The sequence below is a fragment of a genome, unplaced genomic scaffold (assembly GCF_019419815.1).
Source record: "Pyrus x bretschneideri cultivar Hongxiangsu unplaced genomic scaffold, Pyrus_bretschneideri_v1 Contig22, whole genome shotgun sequence".
In the NCBI taxonomy this organism is placed as follows: domain Eukaryota; kingdom Viridiplantae; phylum Streptophyta; class Magnoliopsida; order Rosales; family Rosaceae; genus Pyrus; species Pyrus x bretschneideri.
Window position 1 is genome coordinate 4,797,963 of NW_025999524.1, and position 22,865 is coordinate 4,820,827.

Consider the following 22,865-nt stretch of genomic DNA (forward strand, 5'->3'; position numbering starts at 1 on the left):
TTTGCAGGCACTTTCTTGGAACCCTGCCAAAAGAAGCCGTTCATAGTTTGCTTCATACAATTAATTGTCACGTTTTTCTATATGGAGCTGTTTTCATACAAACCCATGTGTAGAGTTGGTTATGATTTTGTCTCTACTGCAAAGCAAGTCAAACATTATTTCAAAGAATTTCCATACTATTATATTTTGGAGAGCATCTTTTAATCTTATAATGCCTCCCTTTCATTTCACATTTGTGCCTTGCAAAGGAAAAAAATATCAAGTGTGACCGTGAAACAGTCACGTTGTGTTACTAATTTACGCGTTATATAAGTAGATGATAATACTGATATTGTAAAACCTTATTGAATGTCATTAATATTACCTGGCTCTCAGGTAACTTGAATATTGAGTTACTTTACATAGTAGAAGAGTAAGAATTGTGAAGTCTTGAAGACTTAAACTCTAGAGATACATAAATTGCAAAATAGAATGATATATATATATATATATATATATTATAAAGTATTAGAACATATTGAAAACATGAAGAACAAGAATATAAGGAGTCTCGACTTAGGCAGGTGTAGGTATGCACCTAACCTAGGCAGGTTTAGACGTCATTTTTTAATTCTTAAATGCGTAAAAATTAATCGAGATGGTGGTTAGCCACACAGGTTGAGATTTCATAACAGTAAGCGGTATGACTATCAAACTAAAAATTACTTGATAGGGATGAGTTTTCGTTTGAATAAAAAAAAGGTGTTGTTACAATTTAAACTTCAATATTGTTTAATTTCTCTGTTTTCCAAAATGACTGCTATTGTGTTTGTTCAACCTTTTGACAATCATATCTACGGCATTCAAAAACAACACATACACAATTCAACAGTTGAGAGCACCCTTGTTTCATTGGCGTTGAAACTCTACAAACAACAAAATTAAATAACATTCAAATAGTCCTATTAATTAGTTTTTTTAAATCCCCTTATGTCAAAGATTCTAACAGTACCCAGTCCAATACAGACGGCACTCAACTTCTCTTATCATCCCTATAATTCTTTCTATATAAATAAAAATATATATTCGAAATGAGCATGCTGATCATAATGTCATCTCCTCCAAAGAGCTTGTTAATCACTTATGTTATTTTTCTGCTTCTGCTCTTGAGAATGACATCAATGGGAAGCTGCAGCAGAGTTTTGAAGGAAGTTGAAGTCGATGAGTTTAAAAGATCGATTCAAGGCATGCTTCCGAGAGGCCTCGTGCCTCCTTCTGGACCGTCGCCATGCCATAACAAGCTCAGCCCATTCCGGGACGCCGAGCTCTCTTATAATCACTATGATTATGTCATGTGCCCGTAATATAAGTTAACCCTAGAAGAAGCAGAAGCAGAAACGGGACTTCTCTTATTTTCTTTTATTTGTTTTCATGACCTTGGAAGATTGATAATTTGATATAACTCAACGCACAGTTATGTTTCTTCCTCATTATTTTCATTTCTTTTCTGGGAAATTAGAATGTTCCAGTTCCCAGAAGGTTATTGGAATTCCATAGAAAATACAGGGAAAATTTCGAGCTCCTTGTTTAATATCTTCTTGTAGTTTTACTTCTTGGAAGCACATATACAGTTTATCAATCTGTATACCACGCATACTTGATAAAAAAAAGTAAAAAAAAGAGGCATTCGTATCATTAGAGACACTAAATTTATTCATTATATGATGCATCAATGCTTGATTAATGTAAATTTAGATATGTACATATTTTTCAGAAAAACAAAATCCTGGGTGATTTAAAATTTATTTAGTACTAACAATTGCGCAAACGCATCATTTGTGAACAAATTTGGTGGTAAGTGGTGACTCTAGCATTATTTATATATATCTATCTTATAATGTTTAAGTTTCTATATGCATGGTAGTAAATTAGTACCCACAGCAACTCCAATGGGCTTCTTAAATGGGCTCCTAACAAAAATATAGGGAGAAGTTTGGAAAAATTCATCTCCAATCACATCTCTATTATGCTCTAAGATGGCAAAACCTCTAAGAGCTCCTTAGGGCATCTCTAACCGAAGGAGAGCCAAAAGACTCCCTTTAGCCTTATAGCTTTGCAAGAAATTATATTTTAATGAAAATTTTCATGCCATATTTTATATCATTTCCAACCGAGGGGGCCATAGGCCAAACATAGCCCTTTGATAAAAAACCATCTTCAACCAAGGAGGCCAAAGGGCCATAGGCCAAACATAATTTATTATTTTAATTGAATTAATATGGTTACTTAAATTAAACTACCATATTAAAATAAGGTTTTCAGACATATTTTGAGTGCTACTTGTCGCCAAATGAATAAGCCTCCGGATTTCTTATTTTTATATAATCTCAATAATTTTTTTAATATGATTTCGAGTGACATGTGTCGCTAACATGAGTAACTCTCCAGATTTCTTATCTTTATGTAATCTTAATAATTTTTCGGATTGGATTTCGAGTGACACGTGCCGCTAAAGTGAGTAACTCTCCAGATTTCTTATCTTATGTTATCTTAATAATTTTTCATATAGGATTTCAAGTGCCACGTGTTGAGATATAATTGGTTGTGCAAATTTTAGATAGGATTCTTATTTACATGACACTTCTTATCTTTAGCTTCCAATGTTAATAAATTGGCTGGATATTGGGGTAGAATTCACACACCTCCAAACGCCTTCACTTGTTTAAGAACAACCCTTGACACTATCTTTCGAGACCCATCAATAAGCCCTGCAAAGAGCTTCATCTTCTTTTCGGGTCCAAACCTTTCCTTTCATTGCAGATGTAGCCATTTGAAAATTATTGAAAAAATTAAAGGAAATATTATTGGAAGAGGTAAGAGAATAGAATGTAAAGAATTGAAATAAAATGATGTAAAATAGTATGGAATGGTGAAAAGTATGTGAGAAATTGTGTAGGAATGGCTTAGGTATTTATAGGAAAAAAAAAGTAAATAAAAAAAATCGTCAAAAAAAAAAAAATCAAATTCCAACGGTAACCTAACGGCAGCATGACGTCAGCTAGCTTTTGCTAGCTGACGTCAGGTAGTTGTTGGCATTCAAATGGGCTGAGCTGGAAGGCTGGCAAAATGTCAAGCTTGACATTTTGGCGCTAGAAGTCTAGCAAAATGTCAAGTTTGACATTCTAGTGCTGGAGAGCTGGCAAAATGTCAAGCTTGACATTCTGGCACTGAAAGGCTGGGCTATAGAGCTGGTAGGTTGGCTGCTCTTGGCCAGCCCTTTGGCCAATTCCCCCATTTTTGGCTGCATGGGGACCACGAGCCTTTTGGCCTAACCCTCAGTTGGAGATGGTTTTTGTGTCAAAACAGGCTATTTTTAGCCCTATGACTATTTGGGCGAGTCGGTTAGAGATGGTCTAAATCTAGTGAATGAGAAAGGAGCTCCTAGCATTAATTATTACAATTTTAATAATATGAAGGGAGTCCAATATCCTAGTGGATAAGGGTGTTGGGTTCCTATCTGTGTGTCTTGGGTTCAAAACTCCCTCTCCCCTAAGTTAGTGTAATAGTTTTGAACTCTTCTCCCTCCGCTTAAAATACAATTTTAATAAATTTTAAATAAAAATAAGTGGTCATTTACCACAGTGGTGGAATAGAGTTGAGACCTTGCATGAGGGTATAAGTTCGAACTCTGTCGGTGACTAATCTAACAAAGTCTATATATCGTTTGACCAAAAAAAAAAAATTAATAAAAATTTTAATCCTATAGTTCACAAATCACAATTATCATGACTTTCTAAAATAGAGAGTATGATCGGAGTTTAAATTTTATAAGGAGTTTGTAAAATAACTTTTTAATTTTTTAGCTAAAATTTAACTTAAAAATAAAACATGATTGGAGATGCTCCAATATAATCTGTCGGTTTTAGCTAAATTAAAAAAAATGTGAATTGGGCATATTTGGGTGCATTCAGCAAGTCCAAATCCAAATATCACAAATTTTTTACAAGCCCAATATCATATTGTTTATCTGGTCTGGCAACCTTGATCCAGCCCAAAAATTAACTAATCACTGTGTGGGCCATTTGTATTAGGACATGAATGGGCTTCTATTGGACCTTTCAGAAATGACTTGGCCCATTCTAATTAACTCATAAAATGACCAAGATATAACCAACCAACTATAAATTGCATGTGCGTGGATACCCAAAAATAGGGGACAGAATAATAAGCTAGTTGTTGTTGCCTATTTTAGTGAGGGAAAGAGAAGGGCGCGGCTGCAGTGGTGGAGGAAAAAAAAGTTTAGGAAAATTGTAATGTATTTTTTTTTGTGTGTTAAACAATAGGAAGAAAAAAAATTGCTCACAAAAAACACAAAGTCTAATGGGAAAGAATCACCTATATTACATAAGAATCCTATCATAACTCTACCTAGTAGTTACACAAACACATAACATCAAATATTAATTAGAACACTTTCCCTTGAGTACTCGGAGAAACGTTGAGGAGACTTTCTCAAAAGTGAGGCTCTAGACTCTCTGTCACCTCATTTTTTTGGCACAATGTATTATAATGTTGGCACGGGAATTGACGTTTAAAATGTGAGGTGGCAGAGAGTCTATAAAGAGTTCACTTTTGAAAGAGTCCCTTTAGCATTTCTCAAATACTTAAATAGTAGTATTAGCTCTTTAGGTAGGACATTACAGTAGTTGATGAAGTTACCTTGCATGCATTTATATAGAATACGCGAGTCTCAAATAGAGAACTGCACTTGAGTAAATCTCACAAAATTTGATTATGGTAAAGCGCAATGTGGGACAAAACATATAATCTAAGAAGAAAAGTGAGTAACTGCAATAAGTCAAAACTAAAGTCTTCTAGATGCAAGTAAAACGCCCACAAGGGTAAATAGATGCCTCGTCAAAACTTGGTCAGGCAACAAAAACTCAATGGGGTAAAAGAATCTTGATCATAGGGAAAAGAGTGCACTAAGGAAAATAAAGTATGCTTCAGAATACTCCCCTGAGTTTGACAAAACTCTCCTTGAGAACTACAAGCGTTGCAAATCAGACAATTCACTTATGCCAATTCACTGAACAAACTTTTGAAAAGTAGACTTCGGTAATGACTTGGTAAAGTAGTTGGCAAGGTTGTTTTGGGAACGTATATGCTTGACTTCAGTTTATGATGCTCTTACCACTGATGGGAGAAGAAGAACTTCAGCACAATATGTTTGGGTTGTCTTCTTTGATGTATCCCTTTCTGGTTTGGTCGATACAAGCGGCATTGTCTTCATAGATCATTGTATGTACATCAATGACGGAAGGAAGTCAGCAAGTGTTCTGAATATACTCAACAACAGCTCTCAACCAGAAAAATTCACTGTGGCCTCATGAAGGGTTAGAATTTCAAAATGGTTTGAAGAAGTTGCAACTAAGGTTTGTTTGGTTAACTTGAAAGATATTGTGATGTTTCCAACGTTAAAGACATGACTAGTTTGAAAACGTGCCCTGTGCAAGTCATATAAATAACTTGCATTAGCATATCCAACAAAGTAAACATAATTTTGAAAAGAATAATGCTAGGGAGACCAAATTTAGTTGACCAAATTTATAAACTAAATTTGCAAACCAAATGATGTGTCACCAACAAGAAATATACATATTAATCAACACTTAAATAATAAACCAATCATCAACAACCTTATCATTTGGTTTACAAAATTTAGTTTAAAAATTTGGTCTCTTTAGCATTACCCTTTCAAAAAACCAAGGGGGTGGTCTCTATTTTGAGTTGCTTAGGGATAGAATAAGCCCAATCCCTAGTACTTTTGAGGTAACAAATGATGTCTTCAACACCATTAATCTCAGTGTCCGTGTGTTGGTGTGTTGCTATATTTTGCTAAAAGATTAATTGCGAAATAGATGTCTAGTTTAAAGCACTAAACTAAATACAAAAAAGCGCTAATTACGCTCAGATATGAAACTTCAACACAAAATGAGAGTTTTGAGTTTATTGGTAGATAAGACGTGATATCATGTGAGAGGTTGGACAAGCACATCAAGTATTCGACCTCGGATTCTATCGACATTTCAGAATCACACGAGCACAGCTAACCTCCATCATGGTCGTCTTGTTTTCTTTCTTTATTAATGCTCTCTCTTTCTCTCTCTCTCTCTGTGTTTCTCTTTGTTGGGTGTTAATTACATAATCCCACTAGCGTATCCGGCTTGTTTACTCTATAAGTAAGGTTCTGACTAGTTACTTCTGGCCATTCAACACCAATCAGAAATAAGATACACCGTAAGCCAAAAACAAGTAAAATGAACGTAAAAGGAAAAAATTAAGATAAAGGGAAAAAGGGGAATTTTTTTTGTGTGCTGCATATTTCTTTACATGTTTGAATTTGAGTAGACGAGAAGGGGAGAGAGAGAGAGAGAGAGAGAGGAGGTAGAGGGGAAGTTAAGAATGAGAGGCACGTGACATGCACCATACCATTCACTTCCCTAATTTCTTCCTGCGCAATGTGTCACCCGTGAGTCAAAGTCAAATCACCTCTGTCACGTGTCAAATGTAGCTCAATCCCATATGTTCCCACTTTCACACGCTTCAACCCCTCTCATCAGATATTTATTTATTATTTTCATATTTGATCAATTAATATATGATCATCTCTCTATAAATTAAGCCCCTGATGCTTGTGATAAAACCAGGCTAGGCTAGCACACATCCTCTCTGCCCAGATCAGAGGTACTACTTGCTCTTCTTTTTATTATCTTCTGCGTTTTTTTATTAATGGACGAAACATCTTCTGCGTTCTGCTATTTGTATTTTACTTAATTTGGTTACTTTATAAGTACCATACATATTCTGAGTACAATTTTGCACCAGATGGATATAAATTTCCAGCCGTGCAGAATCTGAAAGAAGAGATTCTATGCTATTTTTATACATGGGTGAGTACTTTCCGTGCTGTGCTTGTCATGCGAGCAGCCCTTTCTTGGATTGCCCTTTGTTTCGTTGTCTGTTCGACCTTGAAATATATATAAAAACCCTAGCTCGAATTGTCTTGCATAGTTATAGGATTAGAGAATATTCAGCTTCCAGGACCACTTTCTTTTTTTCTTTCGTGAGTAACCAGATTTGTTTATGTGTCGATCAACTTAATTGATTAATTACTATAATTGGTTTTGGGTTTTCTCATACATAATCTTACCTGGAAAATGTGCCCACCCTCCATGAATTTTATGAGGCAAACAAATTGACTAATAATATGATTTGCATGAATTACATGTGTGCATTTTATGTGTTGTTTGGTAGATGTACAGCTTTGCATGTGAATTTCAGGTACAGTGAGAATTCCAAAACGCTAGTTGGGTACATATATATGTAGATATATAGCTAGAGTGATAGAATATCCATTCAATTTCACCCTCTAATGTTATCAACTTTAGTCTAATTGAAATTTTGGTTCATGAACTAAAAGGTCATGAGTATTGGCCTTTGAACTTGTCACAATATAGAGCAATGGTCCATTTGAGTAACCTATTATAAATTTCATCCAAAATAAAGAGTTTAAAAGGTAAAATACTGGATGGATATTATAACAGAGTTACCCACAAAGACTTTTGCTACAAATCGTAATAAGTAATTTAGAGAGAAATACTCACGAGTTAAACCATATATTTGTGTATAAGCTAGTTTTAATAGGAATATGTCTGTATTTACTTCATCTTAAACAATATATAATTGAATTAATGGGTTATATTGCCTTTCTTATGACATATGGAGCGTAGCATATTTTTACACAACTGAAATATGGACTGCTAATTAACGTTGAAGGCAAGGTTAAGATTCTAGCACATATAGATGGCTAGAGTGATGCATGCAATTAGTTTTGGCCCTTTTCCATGATCGAGGGTCAATGGCAAGGTGAAAATAAGGTGATGTTGGAAAATATGAACTCTAGGTCTCCTCCTCCATACAGTTAAGTAATTTACCATACTACAGTTCAAATAACTTGATCGATTCCCTCTCTACCTTAAAATTTGAGAAGGTAACTAGAAAATGGCTTATTGTATATTAGCTAATTAAGGGTATGCAAATGCAAGGTTGATCTGACAATGAATATGAGGTTTATGCAAGGGACTGTTCGCTTGACAAGGTTTTGCATGGAATGTGACACCCGAATCGATCTCCAACCCTCTCTTCAAATTGTCTCGATCTGTCAGTTTTCTAATTGTCCCCATTACTGCCACACCCATAACTTTCTTCACCGAACATGGCGTACACCAGCCCAGGCAGCACCTGGTATCCGGGTCTGATCTCTCTTTCTCTCTCAAATAACTGAATGCTACTACTGAATTTTATAAACTGACTATATTGGAATGCACAATAACAGTTCCTAATTTAGTCACAAGGACTTATAATTGATCACAAAGTTGGATCAAGTATAATCTTCTCAACCCTACTTTTAACTACAATTGAGTATACAGATGAGCTTATTGTTTATCTTTATTTCCCGTATGGCTAAATGTATAATAGCTGATTTAATTTGTTTTCAATGACCCAAGCAAAGCCCATGGATGACACGATACAAGCACTCTGGTCTTGGCTGGCATAAACAGGCCAATATGGTAAGTAACTGGTGTGGAGCAAAAAATAATTCAGAAAATTCTAGAGCTGACATGTGGACTTTTATTCACAATCGACGAGATGTTCTTTATTAAATTGACGAGGCCCACATCCACTCCACGTGCAGTTCAATCACGAACTAAAGATATAACTAATAACCGACCTTTAAGCTGTCCTCATTGAAGACAGGTCGGCCCTAGCTATTCTACTAGGCATCATATGTTCATTGTCCCCGTGCCTCCCCATTACAACCCCACCCCCCCCGCCCCCCGCGCCCCCACCCCCCCTCCCCAAAAAAGAAAACGCTGAGGCATCATATGTTCATTGTCCCCGTATGTGGAGCTCTTTCTGCACACTCCCTCTTAGTTATGGTCTTTAATTCACTTACAATCCATATAGGCGTCGTATGTGGAGCTGCTCTAACTACTTGTTCTCATCATGTACGAGAGTTGTAAGTATCAATCACAGATGATGATGCAAGTATTGTCCTTATTGATATGTACAATAATGATGTGCAGGAAAAGGAAGTTTCCATAGCTAGGTCATCGCAAGGCCAAGCTATATGATGACCTACTTCTGTTCTCTAGCTTGCTACATAATATAATCTGGACTGGAGTGTACGTAGGACCTCCATTAGCTTGGAGCCTGGCAAGATCTCTGATGAGCACATTATATATATTGCTTATCCAGTTAATTAAACAGCTCATGATCAAACTAACACAAGTAAAACCATCTCCAGTTTTCTATTGATCGAGATGTTTAAGGAGAATGCACATACAGTTTCCGTTATAAAAATGTTGGTTTGATTTCTAGCAACATATATAGTAGGAATTATGATCTTCCAAGCCCTACGTATGTAGGCTGAAGTTTTTCTTTGTTACGCTATTTCTCGTTTTGATTATTTACAGAGAGAGATCTACAAAATTACTTAAGTATCTGTACTTATTTATAGGGTTCTTTAGATATAAGCCCATGCAATACTTATTTTCTTGACAAAAATCTATCCAGTTTTAAACATCCAAATAAAACCCAAATTTGCAATAAACTGCCATGTAAACAAATAAATACCTATTACTTTCAAAATATTTACAATTGTGCCACAACACCCTAATTATGTTGATGAATTTAATTTGGCACATAAGTGCTTTATTATTACAAAAGTATCTACTTTATACTTGTCTTACCATCATCTGTTCCATTTCTTATATTTGTTTGACAATCATTGTAGGTATGGTAAATTATTTTGCATGTATACATTAGGCACATTTTGTTATTATTATATCTGTGTGAAATAAATTACCTATATTTTTAAGTAGAATATAGGTAATTAATTAACTTTGAATCAATTGGCTAAAAACATCCTTTTATTTTGTAGGTAAACTATTTTGCATGTATTATTACATATACTAGGCACATTTTTTTATTATTATGTGTTGTTTGCAATCAATCAATATTCATTTATTCTGTAGGTAAATTATTTTACATGTATTATTACATATTTTAGGTGCGTTTTGATATTATTATTGGTAATTTTGACTAAAATAACATTTGTATGTTTGTGAAAAATACTAATTTACCTGTTACAATTATTTGAAAAGGGAAAAAAAATGCTCATTTTACATAAATGTGAAAACAACTATATAAGGAATCAAAACTCTAATATCATGTAATTTTTGTTATTAATATGCATTGGAAATCATGACACTAAAATTTTTCTTTTCCAAATCTGCATAAACGTTTTAAAACGTTTAATTGAATGAAATAATATAAAATAAATGTAGATAACAAGTAATAGACCCAAAGTCAATGATATTAGGGGTAATTTAGACGTCCAAAAATACCAATTTTGCCAAATCATACTTAATTATGGATATTGCTTAGTTGGAGCCTGGTCATTGAGTTTTTATTATAAAATTTTACAATTGTGGGTTTTAGTTAATGAAAATTGAATTCCAAGGGATATACTGCATATTTTTAGTATAGGTCAAATTAAGCACATGTATAATGCAGTATTGTAAAAGTTGAGGTTCCACTATAAAATTAAATGGTAATATAGGGAGAAGCCCAATTACTTACAAGCGCATACAAAGTCTCTTCTTTCATCAATGTGAGACTCATTTTCATTATGTATATCCCACCTATATAATATGACATCATATGCATGGAGAGTGGAGAGCGCAGGTTCATCATAATTAAGTATATGAATTAACAATAAACCACGTTGCTCGGCCTTTGTAATAATACCCTAGTTCTTCCACACCAGCAAATATTTTTATATTGATGAATCCACATGGGATAATTAACCTTATTCAATGATGCATGCATCCTACAATATTTAAACAAAAATGCATTTCTAATAATATTAGGTTTATATTATGCAGCCTCCATCTTAGACAAATTAATTTGAGTGGTGTGATTTTCTTTCCACACGAGTTCGAACTCCTTTTTCATAATTTAAACGAGTTTACATCACTTGTATATTTAAAAAACTCTAGTGTATTTATTGTCCAAATATCATGAAATTTCAGCCAACCATCAAGGGTTACTTTTAAGAAATCTGTTAAAGAGAACAAATTAAGGTGGATATATAATCATCTGAAGCAAAAAAGTAACATGAAACAAATGAGTGGAAAGTGAGCTAGCTAATGAATTAAAGGTAATTTTAGAAAGACTGGTTATTTAAATCAAATTTTGTAAACTATATGAAGTGATTGTTGATGAATGAATTATTATTTAAGTGTAATTAACGTGTTTATTTACTATTGCTGACACAATACATAATTTACCAATTGAGAATACTTAGGAAACTCTTTCAAAGTAGGACTCTCTGTGAACTCTCTATCACCTCACAGTTTAACATTAATTCTCGTGCCAATATTATCAAATATTGGGCAAAAAATATGAAGTAAAAGAGAGTCTATGACGACTCTCACTTTTGAAAATTTACTTAACATTTCTTTTAAAATTTAATCTGAAAAATTAATCAGCTTAGCATTACTTGTGAATTAATCATAAGATATAAAGTAGGTGGTCCACCACGTTAAAAGTTTTACATGAATGTCGGACCATGTTTGTTGTCCTAAATCCCGAATGTGACAGCTGCTACAATTTACACCGTCCATTGATCCTATATCAATGAATCTTACCTATATTAGTTTTTTTAACTATTTCTTATGAGAGGGAAACACAACAATTAAATATCGATTAGTCAATGATCTGTCACGTGTAAGGATTTAGCTGACATGAAGATCCGTATAGAATTCACACGCTCCACCAATAATTTGTAATTGAAAATGATAACCACGGAAAGGTTCCTTCTTATCTATTCGATCTATTATATTAAGAGAAGAGAACTTGTCAACTTTTTATCCCATTTTCGTTTAATTTTACCCTCACTTTTGAATACACAATGTTGACATAAGGAGGGCAAAATAGTAATTTTGTATTTTTTGAACTTTCCTTTCTTTTTTCTTATTTTGTCCTCACTTTTGATACACAATATTTACATAATAAGGGCAAAATAGTAATTTTATATGGAAATATTTACATAAGATAAAAAATATGCATTTATTAAGAGAAATTGTCTCACAATCACTTTTTTCATACACGTAAGTGAAATCATGATGTTTTTTGGATAGTTTAAATGAACTAAAGCCGTTGCGTTTGAGGAGAACGTGGAAGGAGATGAGCGGTTGTTCACACATACAAAGTGTGTGCTCATCTCCTAATCTCTATAAAATGAAGCTCAAACCAGCAGCTGTATTGCACCTCCCAGTTAGGTCTCTTGCTCAAAAGACCACGTTCTTCTCCCTCCCTTCTTCCGCTTTGACGTACGTATACGTTCTCCGTAGTTTTGCTAATTATTTAGTTTGATTTACGTACTTATTCCAAATCAAATATGTTTGTTGTGTTTTTTTTTTCAGATGGGATGATGACTTATGTGAGATTTTTGCAGAAAATAAAGAAATCTAGAACAAGTCAACAAATATATATGATCGAGGATCGCCTGATGTGTTGATGTGTTTTGATATGGGTGAGTGGATTCCATGCTAATGCTTGTCAAGTGAGCAGTCCCGTTGCAAATAATTTAGTTTCGTTGTCTGTTCGACCTGAAACCTAAGGTAAAGGTTAGGCATAGTACCCTTGAAAACCCTAATTAGAAAGTAATCATGTTTTTCTCTTTCTAAATTAATCAACTTGATTGATCATCTAAGAAGTTAAACAAGGCAGCTTATTAGTAGATAACTAGCTATTTATCTTGTGGCATCTTGGAGTATGACCTAGTCGATCGAGATCGACTGCAGTAACCTATAAATTTGTTGAGTTATGCATAAAACAGTCACTAAACTAGAAGGGAAAAAAAAGAGCAAAAACTCCCAAGCTAATCCAGTTTATGTATATGCATTTATCAGATTCATTTGGGAAGTGGTTTAGGTATCTTTTGGCTTTCCTTCTTTTCCTTTTGAAATATGAAGAAGAAAGAAATTGAAAGAAATAGTAATAGGCTGGCTATAAGTTGCTAAGTACCACTTTTGTGGTAATTTAACATCATAATTTTGATAATCGTTGGAATTTTACCCTAGTTTTTGCGGCTGCGGCCACCAATTTTATATTTTCAGGTGTATGTCGGTTATACTAATTGAATTGGATTTGAAACTAATCTAGTTACCAAATTAGATTAAGTTACTTACACTAAAGTAGTATTTCCTTGATTTCTAACTGTAAAATGTAATTAGCATGAGCCGTATAAGCAAGTCCTTAATTAATTAGAAAAATAATGTGGTTTAGGGTTTACCTAGTCGTGACTAGCTAGCCTGCTACCATAGAATGTTCATAGGTCGAAGAGACAGCGAGCCTGATGTATAAGCAAGAGACTGTTCATTTGACAAGGGTTTGCATGGAATTCAACATCTTGATTCTTGACTTTATGTTTGCATATGAAGTTTATTAGGAAGTGGATCAACTTTCATCAGAAAGGTGATTAAAACCAGGTAATTCACTTAGTCTCTCTTAGCCTCTAATCTAGTCAACTTTTCTTTCTTTCTTCAAATTAATATATTTGATATTCTTGACAAATTTCAACATGTGATTTGTGATGATGCATGGAGGCTCAACTCCCAGTGAAGGGACGATTGAGGATCATGATCAGTTGCTACGTAGTGGCTCGATTTGATACGAATGCCAAGATTTGGAGTGAACAGCAAAGGGTCAATGGTACACTACTATATAATTACATTGACATTATTTCCCAGCTTGCACCATATATTATTTGCATAACACGATAAATACTATGGAGTTTGTATCAGTATCTGTAAATGCCTCGGTGTAATTAGATGTGAAACAACTAAACATAAGTCATTCGATTTTGTCAATATTCTAATGTGAAATTCTTGTATTTTTATTTTGTTACCCGTATATAATATGAAATTCATAAACCTTTTTTATGCTAACCAAATTTATATGGTTTTGAAAATTAATCATAGTATTCATCAAAATTTATCATTATCTGCACATATATAATTCATTTCCCTGTATATCCTTCCGATACAAAGTAAGATTCTGAACTCTGGATTTCTATTTTAATACTTTAGTAGATAAAGTGTTGATTTTCTATCCATGTGTTCCGGGTTTGAAACTTCCTCGCTCTCCTAAATTAATGTAATAGTTTCGAACCCTCTTCATCCACTTAATAATTGTAATTTAAAAAAAAAAAAAAAAAACTCTTGATCTCTAGTCTAATTTTATCCATCTCCCTACCCATACTCACCACTGGACTGGCCGCAGTTTTAGATTCATTTGTTTCTCAAATGATCTGATTCACTTTTTATAACAAATTAGTATATTTGTTATCTGGTTTTTTTTTTTTTTTTTCGAAACACATGGATTAAAAAGGGACAATTGATGGCAAGTCACGGTTATCCATCATTTTCGGGAGTATTTGTTATCTGGTTTACCAATTAAATTATCTGATTTGAACTTTCTTTCTTTTTTGGGGGGTGAACAAAGTGAAGTGGGTTTAAACTTGGTTTCCAATCAATAAAGGTTTGTGGATGCCCCTTCATCCCCAAATATAAAAAAAACACAAGTACTCTACTTCTTCCAGCTGGTTGTTTTGCAGTAACCAATTTTCCTATTAAATTAAAGAGTCATGGTCTCTCAAATGAGAACTTGTGAAGATCAAATGCAAATTAGCCACAAAATTAGATTAGTTTATAGACTTAAAATATTTGATAACTTAATAAAACAAATCAATAAAACGAGTTTTCTAAAGGTTCATGGATTTAAATTGATTATTCTTTATTAAGTTGTCAAATACTTTAGATCTTAACCTAATACAATCTTGTGTCTAATATGCATCTCATCCTCACATATCCTCAAAATTTAAAGTCATACTTACTACAGGGAGCTGCCATTTCCATCTTCAAATGTGGTTGTGTACTTGATATGATTTTGGAGGAAAATCTTTTGCTTCAACAATATTCTATTAATGAGTTATTTTTTCACTACCATAAATTATGATGTATGCTTACTATACACCTAATCATCTATTACGTGTCTTTTCACCGAACTTTGATTAACTTTCACATTAAATGTTATCTTTTCAATTTTGAAAAAAATTAAACCAAGGTTAAGTGAAATGACATTTGAAAGATTTTTAGATATATATTGAGCATACACCATAATTTATAGTGTTGAGGAAAAATACTCTAAACGATTCATCTTTCAAGGAATTTTGCAAGATTACTTTGAGTAATGACCTAAAAGGTTATGGACTCAAATTAAACAAAGTGAATAGTGTCATATGCCGTATTAAGTTACTAAACTACTTTAAATGGTATGTCTAGTAGCGTGGGTGGGGATCGAACCACGACTTGTGAAAAGATTTTGAAAGCTATGTTTCCAAAAAAATATATAACTCGTAGTGCCATCCTAGAATGTCATTACGCTTTGTTTTGGGCCAACTATAACAATTATGTTCCTTATTTCCGGAAATTTAATTACCAAGAAACTTAAACGGTAAGATGTAAGGTTTGCGTGCACTTTTTTGATGTTCTAATGTTTGTTATGAGGGAGGGTTAGCTCTTTTTTACTCGAGCACTTGGCTGATATGGCCTATGTTATGTGAGGCTACAGAGCTATTTGCAGTTAGTTTAGTTAGTTGGTTCAAGGGAAATAACTAATTTGCGTCATCGAGTGCAGACTGCAATGCAGTTATTATGGGAAGCTATCATCTCGTGCCATGTGAAACTAAGTGTATCTTTTCATAAATGGTACCCCTTACCATCGTTGGTTGTATAAGATACGGTTGTTTCTAAGCAGCTGATCTGCTTACTTTTGTCCATATCGAAGCAAGTTAAGAGCATGATGTTAAACCATGGGCCGTTGCAACCTTAAATTTCATAGTTGACACTTTATTTCATTGTAACTCCGTATCGGCCTATCCGGAGTTTCACTCAAGCAGAGAAGAGACAATCACACTTATTGTCCATAGAATCTAGCAATCGTATGTTTTTGGTGGAGATAAGTTACGAAGATTTTGATACTAGGTCTCGGTTAGGCGGGCCACATGTGTTGTAATCTTTGCCTTATGGTTCACATTGCTAGAGTTAATTTCTGTCCACAATGTATGCTTAATAATTTATGTAATCAAGCTTGTCTTGATGAATTCATGGTTATCTCAGTAAGAAGGACTGAACATATGATCCGTTTTGTCATCTCCAGCTTCAATGTTTTCATCCCAAAGGTCTAAGCACTGATAATTTTTTCTGTTCACAGCTACAAAGGGATCACGAATTAAGAAGATGGATTAAATTTGGCTTTGTAGTAGGATGAGTCTTTTTTGGTTTTCTTTGCAGTTGTCCATTGTGCTTCAGATTATTAAGGTCCCTTTGAACTGTATTCTCGAAAAGTGATTAAGTTGTAACAAGCCGGATTTAATTGTTCGGTCTTTCAGTTTGATTCTTAATTGTCATAAGGCCCGGAGATGTAGGGTAAGTAGGCTGCAACTTGATTTTTCATTGTTTAGTACTTTCGATCATCATCTTTTACAGAAACTGAAACCGCGATGGATTGTAGAACAATTACTTGTCTTTTACTTTTCAACTCATCTCTGAGATGTGATGTTATCTTTGCACTTGAGAAGTGAGGGAAAAGAAAAAGTAGAGGCTCTGAAAGCCTTCGGAGTTTCACAAAGAGATGTGATGACCCTTCTTCCAATAGAACCTGCGGACGCACGCGTTGTCAATCCCGAGATCAGGAAGAAGATTTTTGAAAAGTTAGAGAAGATAAGGGAGCACTAAGCACTTTGGTTTGTCAAAGCCAAAAACCAATGACGGGAAAGAGGCGTATCCATCACCGCCATCGCCGGAGGAGAAAAAGCCTCAGACATTGCTACCACCTGTTGAAGTAATTCTCCCTTGAAATGAGTAATTGTCGATTCAGATAAATGGTCATCCCACTGTTGGGGTTGATCAAACTTTTTTTTGGGTTCGGACTTTTGCTCTGTTAGTTGAGAACTCTATGAACCTATGAGTAATAAACCTATGAGTGCGTGATCATTTTTGCTCCTTAGTTAACGACTTTGGACAATTCTGTTTTTAGCTATCTGCACTCCAAGTCAAAGTAATTTGGAATTTTCTTTTTCGACAAGGAGGAACGGCACTTTAAACGAATATTTTATAATTTTGCAACGCATGAGGAGCAAATGAGGTTAAAAAAGTGTGTTGAACTTGTCTAGACACTAGTGGTGGATTGTCCTGATGATTATGGTCTTCTTCAACTCATATCGACTCTAATTCAAACCATCTCTCTTCTTAGAGTAGTTTAGAGTAGAAATATCACTTGTGTTTAGCTGATTCTTTTTCTTCAACAAAATATTGTAATAATTGTTCCAATGTTGGTAAATGGCATTGTATTTTGGAAGATCAAATGTATAATAACAATAACAACGCCATATCTTACCAAGTGAAGTTAGTGGTATGAAATCCTAGACTATCATTGTACTTGGTTTTGCATAAGTATGATAAAAACTAATTTATTCTATTTCATAAAACGAGCAAACAACTTACAAGTGTTAAAATAGTAATCTGCTAAATGAAAACAAAAACAAAAACACAAAAAACATGAAAAACCCAAAAAAAAAGAAAAAAAAGCCTCCAAAAGACTAATTGGTTTTTTTTGTTCAAGTTGCCAACGAGGTGTCTCATCTGAAACCTCCAAAACAAGAAATAAGCCAAACCCAACCCGATCAAAACGATGATCCAAACACCGTCTTCCTTGCTTTCCTGAGTTTGACACGCGCACATCTAGTATTCGACCCTCGGATTCTATCGACATTTCAGAATCACACGAGCACAGCCTTTGTAATAATACCCTAGTTCCCTTCCACACCGGCAGATATTTTTATATTGATGAATCCACATGCGATAATTAACCTTATTCAATCATGTGTGCATCCTTCAATATTTAAACAAACAAATTAGTTTGAGTGGTGTGATTTTCTTTCCACACGAGTCCGAACTCCTTTTTCATAATTTGAATGAGTTTACATCACTTGTAGGCATAAAAAAATCTAGTGTATTTATTGTCCAAATATCATGAAATTTCAGCCAACCATCAAGGGTTACTTTTAAGAAATATGTTAAAAGAGAACAAATTAAGGTGGATATATAATCATCCGAGGCAAAAAAGTAACATGAAACAAATGAGTGGAAAGTGAGCTAGCTAATGAATTAAAGGTAATTTTAGAAAAATTGATTATTTAAATCAAATTTTGTAAACTATATGAAGTAATTATTGACGATTAAATTATTATCTGAGTGTGATTAACGTGTTTATTTATTATCGCTGACACAATATATAAATTATCAATTGGGAAATATTTAGAAAATTCTTTCAAAGTGTAACTCTTTATGAACTCTGTATCATCTCATAATTTAACGTTAATTTTCTTATCAATATTATCAAATATTATGCAAAAAATATGAGATAAAGAAAAGTCCATGAAAACTCTTACTTTTGAAAATCATCTTAACATTTCTTTTAAAATTTAACCTAAAAAATTAATCTATTTAGTATTACTCGAATTAATCATAAGCTATAAAGTAGATTGTCCGCCTTCAAAAATTAATCATTAGCTATAAAGTAGGTGGTCCACCACGTTAAAGGTTTTACATGAATGTCGGACTATGTACTGTCCTAAATCCCTAATGTGCCAGCTGCTGCAATTTACACCGTACTTTTATCCTATATTAATGAATCTTGCCTATAATTAATTTTTTTTTTAACTATTTCTTATGAGAGAGGGAAGCACAAACAATTAAATTATTGAAATATCGATTATCACGTGTAACGATTTAGCTGATATGAAGATCCCTATAGTATCCACCAATGATTTGTAATTGAAAATGATAATCATAGAAAGGTTCATTCTTATCTCTATAAAATGAAGCTCAAACCCAGCAGCTGTAGTACACCTCCCAGTTGGGTCTCTTGCTCAAAAGACCACGTTCTTCTCCCTCTCTTCTTTCGCTTTGACGTACGTATACGTTCTTCCGTGGTTGTGCTAATTATTTAGTTTGATTTAAGTACTTAGTCCAAATCAAATATATTTGTTGTGTTTTTGTTTTTCAGATGGGATGATAACTTGTGTGAGATTTTTGCAGAAAATAAAGAAATCTAGAACAAGTCAACAAATATATATGATCGAGGATCGCGGGTGTTGATGTGTTTTGATATGGGTGAGTGGATTCCATGCTATGCTTGTCAAGTGAGCAGTCCCTTTGCAAATAATCTTAGTTTCATTGTCTGTTCGACCTGAAACCTAAGGTAAAGGTTAGGCAGAGTACCCTTGAAAACCCTAATTAGAAAGTAATCATGTTTTTCTCTTTCTAAATTAATCAACTTGATTGATCATCTAAGAAGTTAAACAAGGCAGCTTATTAGTAGATAACTAGCTATTTATTCTGTGGCATCTTGGAGTATGACCTAGTAGTTGATCGAGATCGACTGCAGTAACCTATAAATTTATTGAGTTATGCATAAAACAGTCATTAACCTAGAAGGAAAAAAAAAAAAAAGCAAAAACTCCCAAGCTAATCCAGTTTATATATATATGCATTTATCAGATTCATATGGGAAGTGGTTTAGGTATCTTTTGGCTTTCCTTCTTTTCCCTTTGAAATATGAAGAAGAAAGAAATTGAAAGAAATAGTAATAGGCAGGCTATAAGTTGCTAAGTACCACTTTTGTGGTAATTTAACATCATAATTTTGATAATCGTTGGAATTTTACCCTAGTTTTTGCGGCTACAGCCACCAACTTTCTAAGTTTCTATTTTCAGGTGTATGTCGGTTATACTAATTAAATTGGATTTGAAACTAATCTAGTTACCAAATTAAATTAAGCTACTTACACTAAAGTAGTATTTCCTTGTAGAATGTAATTAGCATGAGCCGTATAAGCAGAGTCCTTAATTAATTAGAAAAATAATGTGGTTTAGGGTTTACCTAGTGGTGACTAGCTAGCCCGCTGCCATAGAATGTTGATAGGTCGAAGAGACAGCGAGCCTGAGGAATAAGCAAGAGACTGTTCATTTGACAAGGGTTTGCATGGAATTCAACATCTTGATTCTTGACCTTATGTTTGCATGTGAAGTTTGTTAGGAAGCGGATCAACTTTCATCAGAAAGGTGATTATGCCCAGGTAATTCACTTCGTCTCTCTTAGCCTAATCTAATCAACCTTTCTTTCTTTCTTCAAATTAATAAATTTGATGTTTCTTGACAAATTTCAACATGTGATTTGTGATGATGCATGGAGGCTCAACTCCCAGTGAAGGGACGATGGAGGATCATGATCAGCTGCTACGTAGAGGCTCAATTCGATACTAATGCCAAGATTTGGAGCGAAGCGAACAGCGAAGGGTGAACGGTTCACTACTATATAATTACATTGACATTATTTCCCAGCTTGCATTATATATTACTTGCATAACATGATAAATATTGTGGAGTTCGGATTATAAAATGTCTCGGTGTAATTAGACGTGAAACAACTAAACATAAGTCATTCGATTTTGTTAATATTCTAATGTGAAATTCTTGTATTTTTATTTTGTTACCAGTATATAATGTGAAATTCAACAACCTTTTTTATGCTAACCAATACAAAGGAAGATTTTGAATTTTGAATTTCCACTTTAATATTCTAGTGGATAAGGTGTTGAGTTTTTATCCATGTGTTCTGAGTTCGAAATTTTCTTGCTCTCCTAAATTAAGGTAATAGTTTCAAACTCTCTTCCTCCTCTTACTAATTGTAAATTATTATTATTTAAAAAAAAAACTCTAGGTCTCTTGTCTAATTTTATCCATCTCCCTACCCACACTGATCACCACTGTACTCGCCGCAGTTTTAGATTCCTTTGTTTCTCAAATGATCTGATTCGCTTTTATAACAAATTAGTAGTATTTGTTATACCAATTTAATTATCTGATTTGAACCCCTTTTTTTTTTGGGGGGGGGGGGGGGGGGGGCGCGGCGCGGGGCGGGTGGGTGGGTGGTGTGGGGTTGAACAAGGTGAAGTGGGTTTAAACTTGGTTTCCAATCAATAAAGATTTGTGGATGCCCCTACATCCCTAAAATACACAGTACTCTACTACTTCCAGCTGGTTGTTTTGCAGTAACCAATTTTCCTATTAAATTAAAGAGTCATGCTCTCTCAAATGAGAACTTGTGAAGATCAAATGCAAATTAGTCATAAGATTAGATTAGTTTATAGACTTAAAATATTTGATAACTTAATAAAACAAAACAATAAAATGAGTTTTCTAAAGGTTCATGGATTTAAGTTGATTTTTCTTTATTAAGTTGTCAAATACTTTAGATCTTAACCTAATACAATCTTGTGTCTAATATGCATTTCGTCCTCACATATCCTCAAAATTTAAAGCCATACTTACTACAGGGAGCTGCCATTTCCATCTTCAAATGTGGTTGTGTAATTGATATGATTTTGGAGGAAAATCTTTTGCTTCAACAATATTCTATTAATGAGTCATTTTTTCACTACCATAAATTATGATGTATGTTTACTATACATTTAATCATTTGCCACCTATATTTTCATCTAACTCTAGTTAACTTTCACATTAAATGTTATATTTTCAATTTGAAAAAAAAAGTTAAACCAAGATTTATAGTGTTGAGCATAACATATTTAAGTGAAATAACACATAACATATTTTTAGATGTATGATGAGCATACACCATAATTTATAGTGTTGAGGAAAATTGCTCCTAATGTCATATTAAATGATTCATCTTTCAAGGAATTTTGCAAGGATACTTTTGAGTAGTGACCTAAAAGGTGATGGGCTCAAATTAAACAAAGTGAATGGTGTCATATGCCGTATTAAGCTACTAAACTACTTGAAATGGTATTAGTAACGTGGGTGGGGATTGAACCACGATTTGAAAAAACGTTTTGAAAGCTATGTTTCCAAAATATATATATATGTCGTGGTCCCATCCAATTTATCATATACCATTTAGTCAAAAGGTGAGTGTGAAAATAGTATGAGCAGCGTTTGAATTTTTTTTTATACATTCAATAATTTCGTAAAAATATATAAAAATAAGAAAAAGATATGTAAAGAGGGAGAAGTTTAGACTTCACCCTATATTGGAGAAACTCTTAAATTTCAGTTAAAATTGACAGTTTTGGTCTCTATTTATGACATTTCAGTTAAATATCAGAGAAACTCTTATATTTTGTTTAAACTATTGTGACATTCTCTAAAGTTTATTTTTGAATTTTCATGTATGCTTAATAATTTATGTAATCAAGCTTGTCTTGATGAATTCATGGTGGTCTCAGTAAGAAGTACCGAACATATGATTTGTTTTGTCATCTCCAGCTTCAATATTTTCATCCCAAAGTCTTAAAAAAGATGAATATTAAACTGGCTAAATGGCAGAGCGGGCAGACTGAATTGGTTTCGAATAATATTCTATTGATGAACTTTACAGTAGAATATATACATCAGTCAGTCAACCAATTAACCCTACATTAATGTCCTAGAAAATCGTATCCCTCTTTTGGTGGGATTTGACATAAACCATATTAGGTAAATATATTACATGATATTTCTTAATACTCCCCTCAAGTTGGAGAGTGCATATTATGAACTCCTAACTTTGTCACTTAGTGTCGCAAATTGATCTTTTCAGAAGGCTTTTGAAAATAAATCTGCTAAC

General features: G+C 33.7%; 3 long non-coding RNA genes across 4 annotated transcripts; all 3 read left to right on the plus strand.

Moving 5' to 3' along the window:
* The first annotated feature begins 6,629 nt into the window (after positions 1 to 6,629).
* LOC125477585 lies at positions 6,630 to 10,986 on the plus strand. 2 transcript variants are annotated; one of them, XR_007258610.1, is made up of 3 exons: positions 6,635 to 6,726; positions 6,868 to 8,612; positions 9,129 to 10,986. It is a non-coding gene; the product is annotated as an uncharacterized LOC125477585 (long non-coding RNA). The 2 variants fall into 2 exon arrangements; XR_007258609.1 differs by having other exon boundaries at positions 6,630 to 6,726; positions 6,868 to 10,685.
* Positions 10,987 to 12,120: 1,134 nt separating this feature from the next.
* Positions 12,121 to 17,181, plus strand: LOC103948563. The gene is made up of 2 exons (XR_667415.3): positions 12,121 to 12,440; positions 12,534 to 17,181. It is a non-coding gene; the product is annotated as an uncharacterized LOC103948563 (long non-coding RNA).
* A 2,031-nt stretch (positions 17,182 to 19,212) lies between these two features.
* Positions 19,213 to 20,694, plus strand: LOC125477617. The gene is made up of 2 exons (XR_007258677.1): positions 19,213 to 20,313; positions 20,430 to 20,694. It is a non-coding gene; the product is annotated as an uncharacterized LOC125477617 (long non-coding RNA).
* Positions 20,695 to 22,865: the final 2,171 nt, after the last annotated feature.